General features: G+C 40.5%; 2 protein-coding genes across 2 annotated transcripts in view; one reads left to right on the forward strand and one right to left on the reverse strand.

Annotated features, from left to right (window-relative positions):
- nAChRalpha1 (nicotinic acetylcholine receptor alpha1) overlaps positions 1 to 1,702 on the reverse strand; it is a 269,161-nt gene extending 267,459 nt beyond the window's left edge. Inside the window, exon 1 of the mRNA XM_065235105.1 lies at positions 1,017 to 1,702. The gene's annotated coding sequence lies outside the window, so the exon portion shown is untranslated. The remainder of the gene's footprint in view (positions 1 to 1,016) is intronic.
- LOC135712144 (histone H2A, sperm-like) overlaps positions 1 to 13,726 on the forward strand; it is an 83,450-nt gene that overhangs the window by 43,687 nt on the left and 26,037 nt on the right. The gene's annotated exons all lie outside the window — the stretch shown is intronic.

Raw genomic sequence — 13,726 nt, forward strand, 5'->3', positions numbered from 1 at the left:
AATAGTCTGGCTATGATCAATCACATAATAACAATCATAGATGTGTGAAGTCATTTTAAGATAAGCTTAGCTAAATCCAAACAGTATTGTCATGATGCTTCTAAATGGAAAACCACTGTTTACAAATCCTTGCACAAACATGTCAACACACACACTGGCGACGCAGGATGCACTTTCACACAAAGTGAACGTCATCATTAACGTCATCAACAGGAACAGGGTTTAAGTTCTATATCTCCACTGCAGCCTGTTTCGCTCGCTGCCGTGTAAAAATAAGACGATAAAAACAATTTCACCACGGAGTGAAAGTATTTTCGTGATTTTCGTTTCCACTATCCTTGGAAAGTCACTGCTGCAGCTGGAGAACCTCCCAAATCAAAACCAATCATCTCAAATTGAAAATTAAAAACTCAAACGTTGCCTGTTGTTGCTACCACCCATTCTCCTATTGCATGGCTGAGGAACAAGCAAGCACAAGAAAATGCAATATTCACCATCACCACCACCACCCTCTGCCATCACAGCAAAATAGGTGGTGAAAACCTGTTTTCGCTTTTCATCATTCACCCACAAAACGACCATTCTAGGTGAGCCCATCCACGCCGAAGAATACCTTAATCTTCTGTTGGTCAGGAAATTCACACGAAAATATTTCTTTATTCCCACCCTTGATCTTCTTCTTCTTCGGTTGCTGGCTTGTTCTCCTTATTCTTATCTTTAGCATGCTGTGAACAGATTTTCATCTGGCCTTTTCTTCAAGGGTCACGGAAAAAGTCAGCCGGAGCTACGTCAGCCACCCCAATGCTACAGGTAATGAACGAATGATTAATGTGGCTACGATGTTTGCGAACTGTTGACTGACAGCTCCTTGTACCTACTGATGGTTTCCTTCTCTGGGGCGACCATCACCTGATTAAGATGACTGAAACTTTAGAGGTTTTGAATTTCACTTTTGTTATCCCAGTCGGATCGGATCGCTGAATTCACATTTTTTTGACATTCACGGCTACACTTACGGTTGTTTCCCATACTCTTTTTAATGATGTACTATTCATTGAACATATTTCACTTTTTGCACATACTTCACCCTGCCAGGCAAAGCCAATTCCACGATGAATTCTTTGCTGTAGGTATCCTCCACTATTCAGTGACTCTTTCTAATACACTAACTTTCATCTCGGCACGTTTCAGGCTTGCATTCTCACTTTCACCTTCTGATCTTCTGTACGGTTGTGGGAATTTCCCAGAACTGCTTTTCCCCGGAATATTCCAATTCACTGCCCAATGCTTGATTCGGCCATTCAATCATACAAAAAAAAACGAATTTTCACACGCCTCTAGCTGGTGGAATGATTTTTCCTAAATTTTGCCATCGCATTCGGAGTGGCTCGAGTTTTTTTGGGTTAGGTGGAACAGCGTTCGTCAGCAGCACTGCCTCGGCATTGCCTCCATACACAGCGAGCACGGGGCTCACACCAGAGACACACGCACCGTTTTTCCTTCTTCTGCCTTCGTCAGTTCACCAGTATCGACAAGGGAGGTCCCGGGCTGTAACGATTCCACTTTATGCATTCCAATTGCTTGCTCCCAACGTCGGATTCAATTACCTTATCGAGCTAGGTTAATTATAATAATTTTTAACAAAAATTATCTAATATGACAACAAATCGCAGTCGTAACAAACAGTCGAGCGATTTCATCAATCCGCGGGCTCAAAGGCAACTGGAGATGACTGAGAAAAGATCAGTAGCCGCGCAACTGCGCAGGTCTGCAGCATATTCACGCGCAGCCATGGACTTGGACAACACTGTGGAGAAAGAGCTCTCCCGCTCACATTTGCCTTGCCAACACAGTAAAGGGAGTGTCCCTCCATGGAATGACCACATTGGATATGCCACTCCAAAATCATACCAACAATCAAGGATGCAACTTTAATTTGCAGCATGACAATTATGTGCCAATGAAGGGGACATTATATCACCTACACAATAACTGCACGGTTCAACCTTTATTCATTTCAATCACATCACCTCGCAATACTTGATCCTACAATTAATAATTCAAACAGTCATTCCATGTCCGCAACAAGGCACAACAGTCACAGCATCCAAATATGAGAGGGAAAGCCTCACACTTCCCAGTTAATCTCATCGTTTTACCCGTCTCTCCGCAAACGCACGTTTCTCTCAAACTGAGCTGCTTACATTTTTCCCATTATCCTTAGCACACTCCAGCAACCTACAGCTCGTAGAGTACGTACATTCCCAGAGCTGTGTGCGTATTTCGGCAGAGGTCCCTACGTATACTTGAAGGGGTGGCAGTGGATTGCCTCGCCTTTCTCCCCCAACCAGCCAGCTAGCAGCTGAAACAAGCCAGTAACGAAAAACAGCCAGCCAGCCAGCCTGCCTGTCTGCTGCCAGCGATGAACCTTTTGCCTTGCCATCGAGGCCGCTTTGTGCCATGACGATCAATTCTCCGTGGGTTTCCTTGCTGAGGCCCAGTTAACGTTTTAGCTACCGCTTCATGTACCAAGCTTTGTTGAGAATAAATCCAGCGCATGGTGGGAAGACTTGACAATCATCGGGCATAATAAATATTTTCGAACTAAACGCTACAAAGATGTTATTTAATAGTTTTGGCTTGTATCGCATGATTGTTTGTTTATGTCAATTACGATAAGTCTTATCGATAGTAAGTAAACTGCCCCTCATGACAAGTCCGTCCCATAGCACAAATCAGCAAGGCGAGAAAAACGTTAGTTGAGTTTGCTGCGTACTATTGCTTCTTATGTAATGGGACAACCCATTTGGCTATTTTTCCGATCGGATGGCAGTCCCATAAAAACGTTGTGGTGAAAAAGTTTTGCAGTTTTGAAAATAACTTGTTTATCCCCAAGTGACTGCAAAATATGTAGTATGGAAAACATGTCTGCACTTGGCGCGTACCCCACAACGCCAAACCCTACATCATCCGAGGTGGTAGTTCCTCCTAAATGAACTGAGCGCATTTCTCTGACCCTAGTGGCGATGATCAGATTTCAGGTATGTTATGTGGCAGGTTCGAGCCAGAGAACTTCATCAACTGCCTTACCCGAACGATAACCCAATGATTGAACTAATCAACAAATGGTTTGGATGATAGCAAAATACCAAATTGTCAAACAGAGATGACTATGTTATAATCAAAAAAAAGCTTCTAAACTCCTGAGAAGATCGTCTTCAACTAAAGATCGTCTACAACTAAAGACCACATAAGAGGCGAGTGCACTTCCTTGAGGCAGTGATGCTACATATACATATTTATCTGTAATCATACAGATTTTTCAAAAAAAGGGGAATGTTTTTTATTTTATTTGTTATATTTATTAATTCCGATAAATAATCGTTTCTTCTTTTTGAGCAGCTTGAATGCAATCTGAGCATCAAACCCAAATCGTCTTTTTTCACTTTCACTTATCCTTTTATCTTCGAATGGACTTGGAATCTTTTGAATTAACATATGATGTTTTCTCGTTTTCTTTTTTTTTTCTTTCATTTATTTAACGTCGGTCTCTTTTCAGGAAGGCAGCTTCCACACCTGCGTAGGATATCGCACCCATTCAACACACATACACATGGGCCGGGACCAACGGTTTTACTCCCCTTTCGAAGGAAGATGTGACCAGAGATTTTTATGCCTCAGGAAAATCCCACCGACCTCGGCTGGGATTGAACCCAGACCCATCGGGGTGTTAGAAAGCAGTCACGCTTACCACTACACCACCGGCGCCGGCTTAACTGATTTCTCGTTGGAATGTATATTAGTTTCTCTTTCTATCTGTTTAATTAACCATGTCACATGGAGACAGATACGAAGAAATCAAACTTTAGTCATTTTTCAAGATTCTGAACTTCGAACAAAGTCCTTTTGAACTATAAATGAACTTAATAGAGATTTACGATCCAGCGAAATTTTATAGATTTTTTTTACAGATTTTTATCAGCCTTATATAGATAAAAAAAAATTGCGATGAAAATACAAATTGAAATTCGAAAAATTGCCTTGATGACAACCTTTTATTGCCCTTAAAGAAAATAGGAACCTCCTAGCTCTGAAGTCATACCTCTTTTTACAAGCATAGTATGAATCCAATTGGCAACGCGCCTACGATACTACACGCAAAACAAATTTCTCTCACATCCAATGTAAGGTTGGATTTATTACATCCACTTTATTTGTTTTATACAACAAATGTATTGTTAATTCTTGCATTGGACTGCAGCGTGATAATTTAATTTAATTTTTTTTTTCTTGATTTGTTTTCCGTCGATTCTGTTTTCCGTGCTGAGCACCAATGCTACCGACGCCAGGGAGGCAGCTCCCACACTTGGACTCTACCTATCGACCCATCAACTCATGAACCCGGGGACCAACGGCTTTATTTCCGTTCCGAATGAAGGCGTGATCAGATATGTTATTCCTCAGAACATCCCAGCGGCGCCGACTGGGATTGAAATTTAATTTGTTGTTTGCGTTCATTTTGTTCCCGAATGGTTTATCAGTTTTTCAGTTGTGCTTGTGCGTAAGAGGGATAGAATTTTATGGACTAGAAGCCTCGAGGCGAGTGCCACCGTTAGTGTAGTGGTGAGTGTAACTGCCTCTCACTCCAAAGTGCCTGAGTTCAATACCCATATCAATTTTCTGATGCAGAACATCTCTGAAGGAAGCAAAACCATTGGTTCCCTGGTCCATGAGTTGAAGGGTATGGGAGCTGCCCTCCTGGCATCGGTAGCATTGATACTCAGTTAGGAAAACAAGATCGACGGAAAACAAATCAAGGCAAATAATCGGGTTTTTTTCTAATGAAATTGGATATTTGCACACGCTTTGTTCTTAAATTGCTGCTGCAATTGTGCTTTATTTGCTGCTTCCACATTCCCTCTTGTTTCCCGGTATGTCTTCGATAGCTTGTGATGTGTTCGGAGATGTGAAGAGTCGGCATTTTTGATTTTGTGATTTAAATCTATATAGGGGAAATGGCTCTAATGTTGGCCTATGGATCTAAGATTGGGCCCATCGCTAAAAATCTGCTATTTATCAATTTTATCTAGATGAACGCATCATTGGGACGGTGTTAATGGATATTTTTGGTCACTACTGAAAATGTAGTCGATTGCTGAATTTATGTATGGGCCCAAATTAGGGGCATTTAGGCCGACATTAATCCATTTCCCGTATATAAAAATGAATTACTGTCTGTCTGTCTGTCTGACCCTTATAGACGCGGAAACTACTGAACCGATCGGCGTGAAAATTTGTATGCATGGGTTTTGTGGCCGGGAAAGGTTCTTATGATGGTTCGAGACCCCTCCTTCTTCTGTAAGGGGGAGCTCCCATACAAATGAAACAGAAATTTCTGCATAACTATTCTACAAAATTTTCGTTCCTCTAGTTACAAGCGTAGCAACGCTCGCACGGGGACAAAGACGTTCGGTCATGCTGTGTTTGGGCTTGGATCTTGATTGATAGTAGCGAATCATAGTGATGAAAGTGCCAGCCAAGAAAAGTTAGTCGAACGAATAACTATCGTACATCCTTAGAGAGAGGGAAATATGCATAGAAGCATCGCGAATGTGTTGTCGGATATACTGATTTGGTGCCAGTGTAAGATTGTTGCTGTAAATTTATTTTCATCGATTCCCGTTTTCCGGAAGGATGGCCTCGATCGCGTGTAGCCTGTTACTCGGTTGGTACGGTTAGGTACCAAAATATGATGCGCTGAAAATAAATGTCGCGATCGAACGCACTTGCCGATCAGATTTTGATGTGTTTGATTTGCTTTGATGAGTTTTCGGGGGATTCTGGGGTGTTTTGTTTCGGCGGATCGTTTCATATTGTGGGAAGCTTGCGGCATTTTATTCCTTTTGTTATTTTACACAACATGACGTGAGTTTATTGCGATCTGAGATAGTGCGTCACAACTTGGTCTATACAAGGTGTGGAATTGTAGGCCTGAATGTATTGGTGTACTTCGTTTTTCACTCGGCTTTCATTCCATAACGTTTGTTTCGATCGGCGCTTGCATAGCAAATTTAATATGGATTATAGAATTTATGTACCTTACCAAAATTTATTAACGATCTGCCACTTAATATAGAGATAAATTATTGATTATTGAATTATCACACTGTATACCATAAAAAAACCGCCAGTTTGTGAGTTTTTGCCTGTTTTCAAGTGAGGAGTAATCGGTATTTGTCATAAAAAAATTGTGTTGTTGGGTGGAATGGCGGTTCGTGCGGCTAGATTCGGCTGGAGGAAAATATGTGCGGAATAATGGTCATTCATGTCGGTTATGGTTATCGTGTGGGACTGAAATCGTCGGAAGTAAAATTAAGTAAAATAGGGGAAAAATTAAATATAATTATTGTGAGGCTATTAGTAGTGTTGGCTGATGTGTAGAAAGAGCTTTTGGAGCTAACTATTGTGTCTGAATTGGATAGATTTCGTGTGTTTAAGTTTCGATTTCACTATCGTGATTGTGTTTGGTCATGTTTGATAGTTTATTGTAGCTTAGAATCGACCCAAGAAATGCAACGGTGGAGCTGGGACTTGACCGCGTGGATCTATTATTAGGTTTTTGCGATATGTATTGCTTTTGTGCACAGAGTGGAAAAATATTTAGTTGTGGTTGGCGACGCTGGAGGAGGAATTGTTTAGAGATGACTAGAGAAAGATAAGCATCAGGAATGCGCTCCCGGATGTATTGATTTGGTGAGTATGTTCCAGTTGAAGATTGTTCTTATACATTTCTCGATTGCATTTTCGAGGGGACGTGTCTGCTTTTGTGGGCAGTGCGTTTTATGGTCGGTTTGGGGTGGTTGGTGGCTCGCCCGCACGTTTTGGCGCCGGCATCAGGTAGGAGAAAATTTCCCCTATCTGATGGTGGTGTTGGCATGCGTGGGCGGGATGCTGGTTGTATCAAATCGGGGATGGGATGCATTGTTTGCGGGAGCGGATGCGTCCCTTCGGGGGAGTAATCGAGATTTATGTATGATCATCGTTCATCGTTTCATTTGTCAGAGTGATGACCATGGTCGCATGATGAATGTTCCTCGGGTTTTTACGGTTAGGTGACTACGAATAATTCACTATGATTTTTTTCCATCTTGAAGCATGATTCGTTAAGAAAATAAATGCGGCGATCGAACATGCAAGTTTGGCACTCGACCGATTAGCGTTTGATGTGTTGTTAGGTGTATTCTTAAAAAGATCATGAGGGTCGTGGTTGAAGACTGACTGTAGTCACGGTGTTTGATTGTGGGTTTTGGTGGTTTTGATGACGAAATATGAAGGAGAAAACAGTCGTTCTAAAACACAATAGGGTTCGTTCGAGATGACTTGAAAGATGTGCAATATTTGTACGCTGGTAAAATTGTCGCGTCAGTCGTACTTTACTTTGTAACGCAAGGGGCACGGTAGCTCAAAGATGTGAAAGTTTTATGGATTCTGTTCCCGTCTTACGTAAGGTCCAAATCGAAACAACGAACGTAGCGTAAAAGTAGAATTTAATGAAGGCATAAGCGCTTTTTCGTAGCTTTTTTTTGTCTCCGGGTTTGAAAGATTGTTGGTAGTAGTGTGTACAGGGCACCACCGTGGAGTTTGAGTTTGAATAAATCCCAGGTCCTATTATATTATTATTATATATTCAATGATAAATATTTATAACAGGGTTAAAACACAACTGGAAGAAGCAACGTAACATCATTTGATTTTCTCTAATGTATGTTTAACGTTTATATGACAGTGCAATTATTTTTCCTTTCCAGGATAGAAATTTACATTACTTATTGATATATTTATTTGTATATTTGTAAATATTTAATTAATCAAATCTGAATATGAGTGATGAGGAAGCTTATTGTGTTCGCGAGCCCTCCTTTTAGGCTGGACTCATTGATTTAAATCTTTAAGTTTATTTTCAGCTCTTCGACCTTTTAAGATTAGTATTATATTGATTTACTATTTTCGGCCTTCGTTCGGGAAAATACGAAAAAACATTGGAATGCATGATTTCAATTGCATAAAAACTGTTAACTGTCCAAATAACCTCGATTTTTCTGACTATTGATGCATTATGAAAGTGTACCAATATTTTTAATAGCATTCCATATTGCGTTAAGAAATTCCATGGTGCATAATAAAGTGTTTGTTTCAATTCCAATAAAATATCAGAAGTTGAAATCAGTTGAATGTATTGAGGTTAACTGAAATCGAGCTTATTTGTATTTTGTAATACTTGTTTATTTTACATTCTTTTATATTACTTTTATTTCACATATTACTTTTAATTTCACATATTCAAAACTTACTTACTTTTATTTCACATATTTAAAATCTCATTATATCATTATAACTATAAATTTCATTTCTTGAAAAAAGTTGTGCTGCAGATTCTGAAGGACCAGAAGGTGTATCCAATAGCTTATCATTGTTATTTATCTTTTATTTTATTATAATATAATATGAATTTGGCCGGTTGCTGTTGGTGCAGCTCCACTTGGTTATTTGGCTGAGATCATTCCTTTTTATTTATTTGAACAGTAACCCCTCCCTATCGTTCAAACATCAATTCAGCTTATCGTTTACCAAAACGAACCTTGCTGCAAACCCTACCCTCTTACCCAACATCGCAGTGACTTCTCGTGGAAGTGCAGAGGATTTCTCGACTTCCATCAAAGCGAGTGTCACGTCAACACATTCCTACCCATTCCTTTCTTGACCTGCGTTCAGGCGCGGCTGGCGCTGGTTTTTACACATTGAGGATAACCAGTTTTTACACATTGAGGATAAATTCTAGTCCCAAACATCGTCTTTCTGATCTCTATGACACTAACAGAGTAGCAAACTGCGGGCGGTCAATCATGCTCATGCTCATATTTTTGTATAAAACCTTCACAAGATGTTTTTCTACACGCATTGCAAAAATTAATCTTATAAATTACATAATTATTTCAAAAACAATCCAGCGACCACAATACAGAATCTGTTTATGTCGTGAAACATTGTGAAATTCTGCATACTTTTTATTCAAATATATAATAAAATCTAACATTTACCGATTGGTTGTATTGACTGTGAAGATCTATAGAGTATGTATTATGGGCAAGAACGGTTTTCTCGGGCAACTGACCAGATTGATCAGATTATCTATTTGGTAGTATTTCTAGATTATGGGTTAGTACCATATCTCGTGGACAGTCTTTAGCTTTAACTAAGGACACACTAACTTAACTAAGCAAATATCAGAAATTCAGTTCATAAAAACTCGTATGCATTCATTATGTAGTATTCGTACATAGTGAAACAATAAATTAGCGTTTAATTTTTTGATTTCAAACATCTTATTCCTCAAGTAAAGTTGTAACGAAGTTAATCGTTCAATTACCTTTATTGAAAATCTCCCAGCAAGCTGGACAATTGATCGCGTTTGTTACTTATGTGCATCTTGGTATCTTTGGTGCACTTATTCCAAATAAACCAATACTTTTTTTTTTCGAGTGCCGAAAACATTACGACATATAGACGGATACTTTGTCAATTTAACTTTTATCATTCTTTTTGCACATTTTTTGGTAGTCCAGTTGCAATCAACGCTAATATTTACGGTAAAACTATACCCCATCAAACTTCTCTGAAATTTAGTGTCTTTAAAGAATAGTCAAGCTTGAAATTTTCCAAACATTCAATTATTTTATCCACAGAAAGATGCATTTACTCGTACTGTGTCAAAACTGCTGCCGTAGATTTTCCATAGCATATGGAAAAACATAAACACCAGCACACAATGAAAACCAGAAAGCCTCCCAAACGGGAGTTAATCTCCATTCTCTCCAGAGAACATCACAGCATCCAGCGTGTAGGCCAGGAGAGAAGAGAGTTGTTTTCCTTCTTTGCTCCCTTAAAGCTCACTGCTCGAGCAAATCCGTTTCTCACTTTGGCGATGACCGAGCCCGTCTTCCGCGTGTTTTATATGTCGTGTGAGCTCGGAGAAGAAACGGTGGAATCTCTTATCTGCGATTTCATCGTCATCATCGTTGTCGTCTTCTCGACGAGAAAAGAAGGAAAAAATCATTTCTATCTACCCATGAATATAGGGCGTGAGGGCTCTCCAAAAATTGTGGCACTGTTGTCGTCAGCATAACAGCACCAGAGTAAAACACGAGTACGAGAAAGAAAAAGCGTCCCGGAGAGCAAGAGTAGATGAAAAATTGTTCGCTGCTCTCCCCATACATACTCGGGATCGTCAAGTTGCTTTTTGTGGATGCTTTTTTCCCGTTTTCCACTTGGGTACACCAACAATGCCCGACCCGCCTCGACTCCACCATCCATCATTGCAAACATCACCCTTTTGGCCGTTGAGAAGTTGACACCAGTTTTGAAGTGTCCCCGACCGACCAATATTGTAGAGAAGAGCGACTGGGAAGAAACGGAACACAGCAAATTTTCCTCGCACTCACTGGTGTTGTAGCTTGCAGGATTTGACTAGGAGTGGCAGCGAGAATCATCCCAGCAGTGGCTTTTCCCGTGGAATGTCAACCGATGGAATGGGCAAGCAAAGATGAACACGAAGCAACTGACGAGAGAAACTGGATATAATCCGAATTCTTGAGCTGGCGAACAGTGAACACGAAAAAAAATACATTTCGTGCATGAAACCAACCTCTAGCCAGCGGATGCGGAGAAAGGCAACCAAAAGTGGGTCTTGAAGGCAATGGAAACTATTTAAAATTATTTCACTTCACGCTGGCGACAAAAACATTCCGTCTCTCGCTGCCCTGCCGGGTGTGAGACCCAGAGTGGCTGATCGTTCTCGTTTCGCCGTCATTCTTTTCTCGTTTATCATCCTCCCTGGTGCCCTGTTGAGTCGCCATGACTGGGGCAGCACATTTTTTTATATGCTGGAGTGACAGTGATGTTTTGAATCGTCAACCTACGATTCTCATCTTCTCTTTTTCATCTGGACTCGCAGACGTTATATGACTTAACAACTGTACGGAGTTCCGATTTTCAAAAGAATTCTATCAGTCATTAGACTGGGTCTGCCGTTGATAGTGGTGGCTTGACCAAAACACCACGATGTAATGTGAATAAGCAAATCAATTCAATTTTTTTTTCCTTTTCAGAAGTGGTGCTTAAAAACATTAAAAAATCGTCTGACTAACAAAGCAGTCGTAGTCAAACCACGTCATTGGTGCTTGTATTAAGAATAGTTGGCCACACACGGACATTAGGGTGGGTCAAATGTATATGGCAGATCACAAGCCCCAGCTCGAACAGTTCTATTGGGATCCCCAGCAACTGTACCAAATTTAAATGAATTCGGTTACGATCTGGATTTGCGGGAGAGCTTTAAAGGTTGTACGGGAAACAGAAAAAAAAACTGTCGCCCTTGTGCTCCATGCATACTTACAAGCTTATATCGAAGACAACATATCAAGAAGACTGGCAACTCTTCCATTTTCTCGAACGACTGCTATGAGGCAGGTACAATAGCGTCATCTGCCGCTCAAAGGTAAATGCTTCGAACGAATTTGAAGAAAGGTTTGTGTATTTGCTCATTTTTCTATGCGTTGCTTCCACCTTCGCTCAAGTGCAGCGCTACTGTACTTGTCGCTTGGATTCTGGCAAAGTTGCCAGTCTTCTTGATATGATGTCTTCGCTTATATGCACCCAGTTGGTATGCGCGGAACACTTGGTCATAAATAAAAAATAATAAATGTATGCACAGAAGTTCGAATCAATTTGCGGAAATTTGATTTGAATATTATCAATTCCGTGAACTGCTCACCGCAGTGCTGGCATCGGATCACTTTGATGTTTTTATATGTTCTGTTTACCTTGTATGAAACATTATTTGCGACTTTGCGAGCTAGCTCGATTTCCGCAAGAAGCTCGAGAGATGTTGGTACTCAAGTCTGTTTGTATGTGGTTGGGTAGTCAGTGTGCTCACTGAAGGCTACCCCTCGTGTTCCCAAGCAACACACATAATCTATAACAGTTTATTAAACGTTCGTATAACTGGATTTGGTTATATGGCAGTTTACTGAACATAATTCAGTGAATGTGTGTTACTTGGGTTACCAAGCAACTGAGTAGATGCTTTAAATGCATGGGTTTCGGTCACCAAGCGAGAAACTGCATAGGCTCTGACAGATCTAAGATGACCAGAAAATGTTGGGAAAAGGGTCACTTTGGAAGGGACTGTACGCAGTAGTCGACGTACATGCTCTGCAAAAAGGATGTAAACGACTATATTATGGGAGGCTTCAAATACCCAGCATTGAACATGGCGATGGCAGCGAACCAACAGTAATGGAGGTAACACAAATAAACCTCAATCATTGCGACACCGCTGAGCAAATATTGTGACAGTCGGCAACGGAAATAAAGTACGGCGTTACAATCATTGCAGAACCGTTTTGAGTTCCTCCATATAATGTTAATAGCATGGCGGATAGAGCAGGAATGGCTACAATACAAGTTATGAGCAGATACCGCATTCAAAAAGTGGTTGCGAGCTCATATGAAAGATTCGTGATAGCTAAAATCAACGGAATCTTCGTATGCAGTTGCTACGCACCCGATCAGTTCTTGGCCAAACAGAACAAAAAAATAAAAATTTGGCACGACCTTCTCCGATTTGCATGAAACTTTGCATACCTGTTCGTTATAAATTGTAGCACGAAAACGTCACTTCTGATCAAAATGACGACGTAAAATTGAGTAAATGGAACGTGCTCACCGCCATTTGATACTTACTGACCGCGTTCTTGATAACTAACCCCGCTGAGAAGTTTCCAGATCACACCGACCTTTCGGGACAGACATTCCTTCGATTCTCAAGACTAGCAAGACGAACTGATTTAAGGGGAGGTTCTCATTCACATGGCCAAAAAGTAAGCAGTGTTTGACATTTTTTGTTGGCCAACGAAAAAACATAGAAATACGCGGTTTTTAAATTCAAAAAGCTTAGAACTTCGTCTTTATTTCCACATTTTTACAAGGCGAAAAAAATATGGCGCCCGTGGTCACGTGTTGAGTCAGGTAATGTCGCCTAAGAACTTCAAATTTGACGAAACGGTGCGATCTCAAACTTATTGGTCGATTTTTCCCCCCTTTTCCCTCTTTAAGGCTTAAAAAAAATAGTGAATACAAAGAATTTGTAGATTTTATAGGTCATTCCTCCAATGAAAAAGGGTTTCTTTCCAATGTTCAAATATAGAAGTCGTTAAATTGATCCTTGAAAGCGGTTAAATTTAACGACTTCTACATTTGAACATTTCTATGAGATTGTACGCAGTTTTTAAAAATCATGTTTCGAGATAAACGCGTTTAAAGCCGAGAGCGTCCCATGAGGCCGGGACGCCACTTCGGACAATTGCCTTGTAGAAACTTTTCTTGTGCGTGGATCGAAAAACCCTTTCAATACGATATACTAGACACTTATACTTTTAAAAAAATGCAATTACAAAAGAATCGATTTTTGGAAATTTTGAATGAGAACCTTCCCCGTAAAAAGCTGTGCCTAGATGCTGATGCTCATCCATGGGGCGATGCATCTCCAATGTCTCCAATGATGAATTCTTAGCAGTGGCGAAAAGATTGAAGGTGAAGAAAGTCCGGATCCCCAACGTGACCTGTGAGAATATGGTGATGGCCATCATGGCGTTAGCTAGAATCATGC

This window comes from Ochlerotatus camptorhynchus, unplaced genomic scaffold (genome assembly GCF_037179485.1).
Source record: "Ochlerotatus camptorhynchus isolate MF236.1 unplaced genomic scaffold, CSIRO-AGI_Acam_v1.1 ptg000458l, whole genome shotgun sequence".
NCBI lineage: Eukaryota > Metazoa > Arthropoda > Insecta > Diptera > Culicidae > Ochlerotatus > Ochlerotatus camptorhynchus.